This window comes from Fukomys damarensis, unplaced genomic scaffold, assembly GCF_012274545.1.
Source record: "Fukomys damarensis isolate Sample0158 unplaced genomic scaffold, DMR_v1.0_HiC HiC_scaffold_10, whole genome shotgun sequence".
Classification (NCBI taxonomy): Eukaryota; Metazoa; Chordata; class Mammalia; order Rodentia; family Bathyergidae; genus Fukomys; species Fukomys damarensis.
Genome location: NW_022900922.1, coordinates 15,838,571 through 15,849,352, shown reverse-complemented (window position 1 = coordinate 15,849,352; position 10,782 = coordinate 15,838,571). Strand labels below are relative to the sequence as shown.

The window sequence follows — 10,782 nt, the reverse complement described above, 5'->3', positions numbered from 1 at the left end:
GGAAGAGGAAGAAGAAGAAGCACCACCACGACCTATCTGAGGAAAAGAATTTGACCAGGCTCATGGAGCAGAACAAGAAAGGAAGGCCTGTATCCAAAGCAGGACTCCATGGTGAGAACAGAAGAGAGAAATGATCAATGAGTCAAACAGGCTTGGCCTTAATAGGGAAAAAGGACAGACGCCAACTTCAGAGTCATTTCTGACACCCTTGACTTGATGGGTGACTGGTGTCACTGAATCATAGAAATCCCCAACTTGCCTCGATAGCCTATGCAGCAAAACTAATAGCAAAGCTGTTCAGTGTAATTCATATTTTTACTAATATCTATTTGTTTTCACATACAATTAAGCACTCTAAATTTAACTCTGACTGAAAATGTTTCTTTACAGAGTTGAAAGTACACATGTATAGTTATTATACAAGTAATGTGTTGAAATAATTAAAGATTATAATAGCTGCTAATTTTAACAAAAGTATTAAGAGCCTTCAAGTACACAAAATGAGAAACAAAATGGCAATTAATACAAATGTTACAAATATTATGAGTATATTGCCCAGGTAACTTTACCAGAAATATTTATCCTTTCAAAATCATTACAAAATTTAAGTATAATAGAGTTTAGGTTTTTATCACAATTATAATCTTTGTAGGTTACATGCTTTAGTGTGAATAATACTAAATAGTCTTTAAGAATTTAATGTAATTTTATACTCACTCAATTTCATTCAGGCTATAACTATTTCAAGAAAAAGTCCTATTTGGGAATTCATCTAGCAATGATGAATTAAAAGCAGAGAGCCAATTTAAAGATTCAGGAACAGAGAAAAAATTCACAATCTATGTGACAATATTCATGATAAATCATTTTCAATTTATACCTAAAAAAGAATACACAAACTATGAAGAAAAGAAAATGCTACAGAAAATTCTGTTCATACCAATCAAACTTCAGAATAACCCTATGAAAATGCTTTAAGGTGAAAATTCCTTGCAGTTTCAACTCTGGAGACTAACACTCCCCTTGCTGAGAAGGTAAGAGCAAGCACCAGAGATACAGTGGCATGCTCACTGGTAAAAGAGGAAGAGCACAGACTTGGCAAGCTATAGCTTCTGGGATTAGGACCTTTCCTGGAACTAACACGTGCCCTCTGCATCTTGTACAACTGACTTTGGGCATGGGAGCAGTCTTACCAGCCTGCTCGGTTAATCAGTGTCTCACCAAGGTTTTGCCATCCTGCTGACCTAGGGGACTCTGGGTACCCACCTCCTCTGTTGTGAGAGAAGAGGTGTTCCTTACCTAATGTCTCTCATCTACTCAAGGAAGACAGCAAAGTGGATGCTCATACATAGAAATCTAAGTTGCAAAAATTCAGAAATGACCCTGTTACCCTGAAAAACAGACAAACTGTTCCACTGCCACATCCCGAGCTTTTCTCAGCTACTGCAGAAGCAGTGGGTGTGTGCAAAAGTATTAGACGCAGAAATTACACGCAAGGGCCATGCCTGAAGTCCCTCCTAGAAATATTCAGAGAACACCTGTAGCATCAGCCTAACTCAGCACACCCTGGAGTCTAAGATGGAGAGAAAGAGAAATCTCCCCTCAAGAGCTGGTACAAGAGGCAGGCAGAGCTGCCTCAGCAGGCTCACCCATGTTAGCAGCCATAGAAGACTGCAAGGTGAGCCTCTCCACACCACAGCCCTGTGGCACCAGCAGATGCTGGACAACCAAGCCACTGACAGCAGGAAAAACTGTTAATCCTGTTCTATACCATTACCCTTTCCACTTTGATTCTGAAACTTTTTAATGTAAAAACTTTAAAACAAATCTTCAGATGGAATTCTTATATCCCAGAAGTCCATTCTACAATGGCTTCAATCTTGAGTTAAACATTTAGAAATGTGGACAAAATGTGTATCCAGTGTACCTCGTGTGTGTTTTGTGTGTGCACACACACGTGTGTGCATGCATGTGTGGGTATGGTATAAAAGGATAGTGTGGGACTGAGTACAATAAAAAGTTAAGTAAACACTCTTCGTACAGAAAGTCTTGTTGTTCTGGAAAAACAGTATTAGTTGAGGAACCAGCATATTATTTTTCAAATGACTATAGAGAAATAGGCACTTAATTATAAGGTAGGGAGGAGAAAGGGACAAAATAAAACGCAAAATAAATTGTACTTCATTGATTTTTGACAAGAAGGAGAAAACAACTGAATGAGGGAAAGACAGGTGTTTCAGAAAATGGGGCTGAGGGCCAGGGATTTAGCTCAGTGGTTCAACTGCCTGCTTCACAAGTGCAAGGGCCCAAGTTCTAACCCTGGTACAAAGAAAAAAAAAATGGGGCTGAAATAGTGCATACAAAAGAATGCAGTTGGTACCTTACCTTACATCATATACAAAAAGTTAACAAAATGAAGCAAAGACATATGTGTAAGAGCTGAAACAAGAGCTCTGAGAAGAAAACATATGGACCAATCCCAGTGATCTTGAACTTGTCAGCGTTCTCTTAGCTATGACACCAAAAGCACAAGCACCTAAAAGGAAAATGCATAAGTGAGACTTCATCAAAATGCAAAACTTCTGTGCTTCCAAGGACACCATCACCATGAAGAAAAAAACAATGACAATTAACTAAATGGAAGAAAATATTTGAAAATCATATATGACAGGGAACATGTACCCAGAATATGTAAAGAATCCTTAGAACTCAATTATAAAAGGACAAATGACCCATGGGAAAGTGGGAAAAGACCTGAACAGTTTTCCAGTGGAGACATGCAAATACACCAGCAGAAGAAAAGATGCTCAACACATCATGAGAGAAGTCCAAATCACAGCTTCAGTCAGGCACCACTCTGCACTCTTGAGGCTGGCTAGGATCAAAGGTGGACAGCAACAAATACAGAGAAGTTGTCTGCAAAATGGTGCAGACGCTCAGGAAAATAATCTGGCAGACCCTAGGAACACTGACCACAGGATTACCACATGACCCAACAAGGCCACTCCCAGGACAAACCCAAGGAAAAGGAAAACCACATCCACACAAAAACTTGAACATGAAATTTGGGGTTATTATGCACTATTATGGCTGAAAGGTGGCCAACCTAAACATTCATCAACTGTCAAATAAAGAGAATGCAGTACCAGCTGAACATCCTTAATGTAAAAACCTGAAAATTCCAATGCTTCAAAATCTAGAACTTTTTGAGTGTCAACAGAACACAATGGAAAATTCCACACCTAGCCTCACATGACAAATCATAGTTGAAAAGACCCATACAATAAAAATATTGTATAAAAATCCCCTTCAAGATATGTGTGTAAGATGAACATGAAACATAAATACATGTTGTGTTTAGCCTTAGGCCCCACACCCATGATATCTCCTTAGCAAGCATCCCTGAATCCAAAGAAATTGGGAATCTGAAACACTTCTGGTCCCAAATGTTTTAGATAAGAAATAGTCAAGTGCACAACTATATACAAAGGAATATTATTCCATTAGAAAAAAAGGAATGAAATACAGATACATGTAACAACACAGATGGACTTTGAAAACATTATGGTAACTAAAAGTAGCCAATCACAAAAGATATGTATTATATGATTCCATGTACATGAAATATCTAGAATAGTCAAATTTTAGACACGGAAAGTTAATGATTGCCAGGAACGGAGGAGGGTAATGGCTAAAGTTCCTTTCTGAAGTGGTAAGAATGTTTTAAAACTGACTTGTGCTAAGAGCTGTGCAAACTGACTATACTAAAAAGCCACTAATTTATGCCTACTACATGGGTAAGTCATACAGCGTGTGACTTACCATCTCAGTAGTCACTACTAATAGCTGTCTGACATCACATAGAAAAAAAGAGGAAAAACTTGACTAAGATATCAAAAGTGGGGAGAAAAGAAAGAAAAGAGCTATGACTACAAAATAGGCTGGAAGGAATAGGATCATGCCTGTTTGTCATTACTTTAAATGTGTGCAGATTGATTTGTCCAACTAAATTAAAAAGCCCATTGGATTATGTTAAAACATGTATCTATCTATATGCTGTTCAATAAGCATACTTTAAAAGCAAGTAGGGCTGAAAATAATACAAAGTCAGGAGAACACTGGGGAAATGCAAGAAGGGAGAAGTGAAAATGGCAAAATTAACAGGGTTCTGGCCAGACTTGGGATTACAGCTCTAGAAAGACAAAGAAGAATGTTTTATATTAAAGGCACAATTTGGGAGAAAAACATAAAACCCAAGTATGTATCTGTTGCATCAAACAACAGCTAAAAGCTCACCAAAATGCAAGAACACGATAGAACTTTAGCTCTGCACATGAGATTATCTTCTAGAGGGGAAAAATAAAGACACAAAGTGGACAGCCACCCTCATCTCCCTCAAAGAATGTTTTTCTTATACCAGTGTATGTGAGGCTTAACTGTATGCGTGGCAAAACAATTCTTTAAAACATACTGCGTAGATCAAAGAAGTCATCAAAAAGGAGGTTGAAGGAAGTCTCAGAAGCAATAAGAAGGCCAACACCAAACACCAAAACTTACAACCACACGAGAAGTCATATTCTGGAGAGTTTAGTGTCAAATGCCTTTAATATGACAGTTTCACCACATGCCTTTTTCTTTGTTTTATTTTAAGACAGAGTCTCCCTATGTAATTTAGTCTGTCCTTGAACTCTCTATGCAACCCACTCTGGCCTTGAACTTGTGGTAATCCTCTTGCCTCGGCCTCCCAAGTGCTGTGACTACAGGCATGTGCCACCTCACCCGACTACATTACCTTTTCTTCATTTTTCCAGGTCTGTCCCTTAAAGAAAAGCCCCTAGTGCTTCTCCATGGATTTCATCCTCTCCAACTTCTTCCCGACAAACTTCCAAACCACAAGGTATTTAGCTATCTATGCTGAAGGTGAAGTTCAGGTTCTCGTTATAGTAACTTGCAACGGGAAAAAATACAAACACCAAATTTTAAGACATTTTCTGTAAGGCCTTGAATAAAGAAATTCAGTTTCAGGGTGAGTGGGGCTGCCCATGGGCACATGGAATGCCTTTTCTCGCCCCCCTACCTGTGCCCAAAGTGCTTTCTTGTTGAGATACTTTTCTTCACCAAACTAATTTTGGCAGCTAGGAGTTTCAGAAGTTACGACTCAGGGGTTACCTCCACCAGAAACATACCGTACCTCCCCCAGCCCAGCAGGATGAGTGACTCAACCTGGAATCCCATGAAAATCTGCTCTCCCTGATTAGTGAACTTACTACAGACTTTTCTCTCCTCCAGAACAACAGGGGACACATCTCACTTAGGGTTTATCCCAGCAGGGTCCAAAGCACTTGCTGAATTAATACCTGGCACATCTCACTCTCTGCTGGTGGGAGAGTACATGGGGAGAACTATTTGGCAGAATCTACTAAGGCAGTAGTTCTCAGTGTCTGGGACCCTGCCCAAAGTGGGAGTTCTCAGCATCTGGGGATCCTGCCCAAGGTGGGGCTCCTCAGCATCAGGGGATTCTCCCTCCAGGAGACATGTGAGGGGCGATAAGCAGCTAGAGATCTGAGCTATTGTTAAATGTCCAGCGATACCCTCAATGATCAAAGAACTATCTGGCCCTGAATGTCAACATGCCCAAGTTGAAAGACCCTATACTAAAGGTAAGCATATACCCAACCTTTGCCCAGCAATATATATATGCCTAAGAGAGATGATGGGTATGTCCATCAAAAATACACACAGGAAGGCTTGCAGCAGCTTTGAGTATAAAATCCCCAGAACTGGAAGTCCACGGATAAGAAACTATAGTATATCTGTACAGTAGAATATATAAAGCAATATAAAAATAAAACAGCCACATGAAATAATGCAGATGGATCTTACAAATACAAAAAAATAATGGGCAACATTACTCTATGATGAAAAAACTTAGAATAATGGCTGCCTCCAGAGTGGGTTACTGACTGGAAAGGGAAGGGGGAATCTTAGGGTGCCAGGAACCTCCTTCATCTCAGTCGGTATGGGGGCTTTGTAGGGCACCCATGTAAGAAGTCAGGACTCATGTACCCCATGCAAGTCACACTTCAATACACCTAACTAATGGGAATGCTCCCCCAGGCCCAGCCCTACTGACAAGAACCACGACTGATCTTCCATCTTAAAAGCAAGATGTTCCCTTTGGACTGACCGGCCTGCTCCCAACAGAAGGGCCAGCAGATACTTTTCCTGAAAAGTGCTTTCACAACAGATACCAAAATCCTTTTAAAATGTGCAAAATCTTACCCTTTATACTATTTTGATTATTTTATGCTAAAGAATAAATGAAAGATATACAAAAACTAAGCTTCAGAAACAATCACCACAGTATTAAGAGCAGAAAGAAAGAAACAAAGAAGGAGTGAGAGAGAGGGGGGGGGAGGGAAGAGAAAAGGGAAGGGGAAGGAAGGGAAGAAAAAAGGGCAATAAACTCAATGTAGATCCAAAGATTCATTAAAAATACCTTTCTAAAACTCAAACGGAAAATTTCACAATTTTCAAATTATTTAAAATCAGGTTACCCATCAATATGTAATCTAAGAAATATGAATTATGTATTCAGTATAACTGTGGTTATCTCTGGGTAAAGGAGAATCAAGAGGTTTTAAAATTTTTTAAATCATTTTTACCTTATTTTAAAAAATTAACTATACTATTACTTGATAAGAAATAATATAAAATCATAGTTCTTAAACATGAAGGCGAATTTGAGACTCTAGAACTGTTGGTTTGAGACATTCAAAGGTTTGAGGCCTCCTGACCTCACCTAAAGCCCCGCCTCCTGCTCCACAGCTCTAAATTCCAGCACCAGGATATACCTGAATTAAACAAGAAGTAGATAAAATTCTACGTTCTTATCTGCTGTTGTCCACCTGGGATACTGATTTTTAAAGTCATGTATAAAATTCATATATTTTAAAAGCACAAAACAGTATCCCCCAAGAAGTCAAAATCGATTCCATTTATCAATATGAACATAAATATTTTAGGCTGAAAAAAGTTCTAGTAAAAAAACAACAACAAAAAAAACCCACAAAAGCACTACCATTCCTGAATGGTAGAATCTGACTAGTCGAATGGAGATCACTAAACCAGGTAATCTCACCTCCTCCATACATACACACATGGACTAAAACATTATGTCTGTACTTCTCTGCTACAGAGTCTATGTGGACCTCAGGTGTGATAATGCATGAAAATGCTCTGGGAGATGAGAACTCACGTTTTATGTAAACATACATTGCCTGTACATTTCCTGCAGCATCACCAGCTCAGTTCCCCACCCACAATCTTGCTCCTAGGGAGTTTCCCAGGCAGCTCCCTCCTGAAGACCACATGGCCTGAAGTCCCTCTTGGCACCAGACCTGGCACAGAGCCAAGGCAGAGAGCGCTAGGAATCCTGGTATCTGAGCTCACCAACTCTTTAGAGCAGAGGGTGAACTCTAGCTCTTTAAAAAAGGTTTTTCTCCTTTTATTTCTTAGTGAGAAAGACTTTAAACCAACAACATATTCTAAAGACAAAACAATAAACAATGTTAAATTTTCAGGGCCACATGTTCCTCTCCACCTTTTCAAGGTCACGCCTTCCCACTGGATGATTACACAGCTGCTAGAAGGGTACATGGATTAAAAAAAAAAAAGAAAAAACATAAAGCCCTTTCTATGTGGTTCAACCTGTAATAGAAAGGACAAACAGCTCAGACCCCAGCCAGCTATGACAAAGTACCCGACAAAGCCAGAGACAAGAGCTCTCTAGCATCTGTGGATCCACCTGATTCCTTCTCTCCTCTGAGGGAAGAATCATAAGACTGCTCAGAGAAAGAAACCAGAGGGCAGAGGCCCAGAACACAGACAGCCCGAATTTCATGCTGCTTTCAAAAGTGAACTCACAGGTTGTGTTGGTTATTTGCACAATAGGCAGGCAGGCTGATGGCTGGAGGGGCTACTTTAGGGGGTTCTGCCTCTGGCCTGGTTAGAAGAACTCCCAGGTCCTGCCTCCCAGAAAGCATCTCAGCCCCCAAGATGACCCTTCAGCCACCCAGGGGTTAAGCCTGTAGGCCAGGCTGCAAGCTCAGTGTTTATATTTAAATCACCCCAAGGGGACCCACACCGCAAAGCAAAGCCAGAACCTGAGGGAGGTGAGAGGAGAGGCTGCTCTAGGAAGCTGAAAACAAAAACAGAGGGAAGGGCTGAGACTAGAACAGCTTGAAGAAGGTCAAGATTCTCACCCTTAACTACTGCTCTTAGGGCTGGCTCTGAATCTAGCTCTGCTGTATCCCTTCCCTCCCCCTCTCAGCTGAGCACCAAATGTCTCCCTACTGTATGCACTCTCCCCACTGCAGCTGAAATCATAATACCCCTCAGTGTCCACCTCCATTCTGCATGGGGCCCCTGCCAAAGTCTCCAGGCTTCAGAGGCCTTGGAACAGTAGTCAGTGTCTTCCTGACAGAAGAAACCCTACTCAACTCAAACTAGCACAGGAAATGTATGCTTACATAAATCAGTTACACACACACACACACACACACACACACACACACTCACCCTTATGTATTTGCACACCTGTTCTTAACATGAGCGTCAAGGCAAGAAGTCTCATAAACTAGAATCCTGGGCCTTCCTCAACTGGATTGCAGCAGCAACTGTAATCTCAATTACAAATGCTCTATATTGTGAAACCCGGTTAGAGACCAAAATGCCAACCTCTTACTTTCCTCCAATCCCTCTCTGCGCACTCAGATCTCAGAACAGTGAGATGTGTTGATAAACGGGCAACAAAGATGAGGGAGAGATCCAGGCTGCACTCTTACCAGTGAGGAGTGGATACTTGCTTGCTGGAGTGTCTCACATACTGTGTAGGGCTAAACCTGGCAGATTGAACCCCTCCTTTCTAGGGGTGCTGGGTGCAGCTCCTCATGGCTAATTAAACACATCCATCTCTCTCCACACTACTAGGCGCAAGGATTTTCCTTGACCAACCTGTACTTAGGCTTCTATTTTAAGCCCCCATAAATTACATTCCTTTGCTTCACGGAAATCTGAATTCAAGCTTAACAAGTTAACAGACTTGTCCTTCCACCCCACCCCACCCCACCGCAACTTTCCAACAAGTAGAGGGGATTGCAAAGAGGAAAGCCTAGATCTGGCTTTAACAGGCAAGATCCTACACAGACCAGGAAACAACACAAGAAAGGATGAACATAGCCACGGGTGCTTTTGCTTAAGAAATTCACTATGGCCCTCAGGTCCAGGTGAGGACTCAGTGGGCATCTGCAGGAGCAGAATTTGAATCTAAAGCCCAATGACACATGACATTGTGCTCCTGCCTTAAGCACTGCAGTAGATAGATTAAAGGGCTCTGCTGCAGAATTCCTCCCATTACAGCTTGCTAAGAGATATGAGGTTGTTTTAAATTTTATTTCAGTGTTCTCCCTTTTCACACCAGCACAACCATGATTCTTATTTACAAGTAGGCTGAATCCAGCACAGTTTCCCTATTCTTCCCCAAGACACAAGAGACTAGCTGTATTCTACCAAGGAGATTTATATCTCAAGGGCTCTAAAATCAAAACTGGACCCCAGATGTTCACAGCACATCTGCAAACCAGACTCTGGGCCAGTACAATTCTCAGAGCCAATATGGAAAACAGCTGTCCGTGGCAGAAAGCCCTTATTGGCACAATGGAAAATGTAGGGTGGTATGTAAGAGCCATTCAGGGTGAGGATTTTGAAACCCCCAAACTCTTAACCAGGCACCAGCCAGAGACCGGCCTGCCTTCCTATGTGCCCATTCCTGGCCAGATGAGCAATAATCAGAGAGCCACAGGAATAAAGCATGTGCCTGGTGTGTGCAAGACCTTGGGTTCCATCCTCAGCACCCAAATTAAGAAGAAAAAGGAGAGAGCAGCAGGAAAAGCAGCATCATGCCCAGGGAGGCCCCTCCCCATCCTCCTCAACCAGAGTTGCTCATGTGAACTTCCACTGATAAACGTGGTGTGTGGGAGAATGGGCAGCAGCACAGAGGACAACTGGGAGGGCGGGTCCCATAAAAGAGAGACTGTAGTTAAAAGAGGGCAGAGGCCCAGGCTTCTGTGATTAGTGAAGATGTTTAATCAAGCCAAAGCAGGCGCAGAACCTGGAGCAGCCGCAGCTGCCTTCCAGGTTTCCCAGGCTAGGCGACCCAGGCACCTAATTCTTATCAAGAGATTCCGAAAGGAGTCACAGGAACTTTCTCAAATCAACTGAAAGCTGAGATGAGTAAAGATGCCCTGGGGAGCCCAACGCAGGGTGGGTCGCTGGCCGAGCTCCAGCTGCTACGCCTCACCTGGGGGGGGGGGACCCGACCCCATCCAGCCCGAGTGGGGCCATCATCGAGAAAAATCATCTCCTCCCCACCGCCTGGCGTACACCACGTGCCTCAGCTGTGCCAAGCTTTCCGAATGCCCTCTACAGGAAAGCCTAACTTCCGCAGCCCACAGGTGTGACCCCAGCAAGGGAGGGAAAGCCCCTCCACGTCCCTGCCATTGAAAGCACTGGCCGGGGCCACCACTCATGAGAAGCCTGGTGCCCCGGGCATAGCCAGCCCCTCTCCCACTTTAAATCCCAACTCCCCGACCTCATCTGTCCACGGAGAGACACAGGCGTGGCTGCCCTGCACCAATAGCCCCTGTCGCTGCTCACCGCCGGTGTCCTCGAAGCGCGGCGGCGGGCGGTCCCGCAGAATGGCGCTCCACCCCGAGCTGGCCT

General features: G+C 42.7%; 1 protein-coding gene across 2 annotated transcripts in view; it reads right to left on the bottom strand.

The window, feature by feature from the left end:
* Pgbd5 (piggyBac transposable element derived 5) overlaps window positions 1–10,776 on the bottom strand; it is a 60,994-nt gene extending 50,218 nt beyond the window's left edge. The window contains exon 1 of one of the 2 annotated variants that reach the window (XM_010621920.2): window positions 10,717–10,776. The gene's annotated coding sequence lies outside the window, so the exon portion shown is untranslated. Of the gene's footprint in view, window positions 1–10,651; window positions 10,672–10,716 lie in introns of those variants that run through there. The other variant, XM_033761860.1, reaches the window with a different exon arrangement.
* Window positions 10,777–10,782: the final 6 nt, after the last annotated feature.